The sequence below is a fragment of the Echinops telfairi genome, unplaced genomic scaffold (assembly GCF_000313985.2).
Source record: "Echinops telfairi isolate 266 unplaced genomic scaffold, ASM31398v2 ScPeMD7_443;HRSCAF=831, whole genome shotgun sequence".
In the NCBI taxonomy this organism is placed as follows: domain Eukaryota; kingdom Metazoa; phylum Chordata; class Mammalia; order Afrosoricida; family Tenrecidae; genus Echinops; species Echinops telfairi.
In genome coordinates this window covers 15,857,486-15,859,423 of record NW_022104341.1, presented here as the reverse complement: position 1 = coordinate 15,859,423, position 1,938 = coordinate 15,857,486, and positions in this window count along the sequence as shown.

Sequence of the window (1,938 nt, the reverse complement as noted above, 5' to 3'; positions counted from 1 at the left end):
TCACGTGGAATTTGCACTATCAGAGGAGAAGCCCCCCAAAATGCCAATAAGTCCTGTGTTGGATGATTATAAGTGATATAGAATCTAGGTGTAAGGAGTGTAAAGGGTAGATCATGGTCAGGATGGATCTTTCAGAGCAAATGAATTCGACCTGAGACCTGACTGAAGGGAAGGTGTGAGGAATCTGAGGATCAGAATATTCCAGACAGGAAAGCAAGTGTGTGTCATGGCCTTCAGATAAGGGATTGGCCCTCAGCTATTTTAAAGTATATTTAAATAACTAAGTTTCAGTTCTTTTCCTTTTTATTAGTTAAAGCAGAGACACTTTTATATCAAAATAAACAGGACATTGAGAAAGTGATTACTATATAACCAACCCCTACTCTAGAACTGCCCCTGTGAGTTTCCAAGTACAGGAGAAGAAAGCCTCATCTTTCTCCCGAGGAGCAGCTGGTAGTTTCAAACTGCTGACATGTCATATCACAGCCCAATACATTTTGTATTAAGCCACCAGTTGTTCTCCTGCCCCAGAAAATAACTTTAAATTGCCAACAACGAACTATAAGGGGATGAGGATAAAAAAAAAGGAGTCCAGGAATAGTACAAACAGTTAAGCATGAAACGTTGGCAGTGTGAATGCACCCAAAGCATCTTGAAAGCAGGCCTGGTGATTTCCCTGGAAAACCTGTGTAAACAACAGTTCCAGTCAGCACATGGGATCCTCATAATAAGGTATCAAGTTGATGGCAACTAGGAGCATCAACTTCATTGTTTTTGTTTGTATTTTGGTTAAAAATACACATAACAAAACAGACACCAGTTCAGCAGTTTCTACAGTTCTGTGGCAATGATTACATTTTTCATGTTTTAACCATTATCGTTAACTTTGCCCAATCATTCCACCCTCGTTAACATAAACTCATTGCCTGGAAAAAGATCTAACTGGAAGATCCTGGAAAGAGTGGTAGAAAAGGGGAAACAGCTCAAAATCACAGAAAAGACTGATGCTTGTTGCTGTTCGAGCCTACAGTCATCGCTGCGGCAATCCATCTCCTTGAGTCTTCCTCCTTGCTGCTGACCTCCTTTAGCAAGTACACAGAATCGACCCTTCTATAAAAGAAAAACACAGGACATAAAAAAAGGGCACAATTTTGAATATTGAAAAGCAGATGAGTGAAAACTGAAGCTCTACTGAATGTCTGCCATTTTACCAAGTACACTTTAAGAAAAGACACCCTGGTGTTTCAGTGGTTGAGCTACTGCTAACTGAATGCCAGCTTCAATGTTTCTGCTGCTAACTGAATGGTCGGTGGGTCAAACACTCCACCAGCTCTGGAAGAGGAAGTTAAGCGAACTACTCCCATATAGAGTGCAGTCTAGAAAACTATGGGCAAGTTCTGCCTGCCACAGTAAGCTCTTTTGAGTTGAAAATCAACACGTTGACAGCGGACAACAACAAAGAAAGCAGAAAACAGCCTGCAGCAGGGAGGCAAGGGGCACACACGCAAGCCATCCTTTCTAGGGACATATCTTGACGGTCCTGTGCCGGAGAGTGCCTCACATCAGCGGGGATCAAATTGTTAAGGCGGAGGAGGGGGATGTTGTCCATTTAGTGGCTGCCATGCAAAGCTATAAGAAGGCTCCCCCCGCCCTGCTGACATGTAGACAGCCCTATCAGAGGGGTGAGGGATCTTGAAGGGAAAATCAAGTCAGGAGAGGGGAAAAGAAGCACACATGTCTGGGGAAGCACAAATGCATGACTGTTGGTAGAAAAGGAGGAGAATGGACTTCCAGTTGGGTGGAAGAATGGCTTCAAATGCTTTGGGAGGTCCTAGAAAGGGGGGTGGGGTGGAGAGTGTCCCTGAGCGAATTCTGGGCACCCAGGCCGGGAACCGGGAGCACTGGGGCATCATTGGATCCTGGATCTTCAAGTCGCAC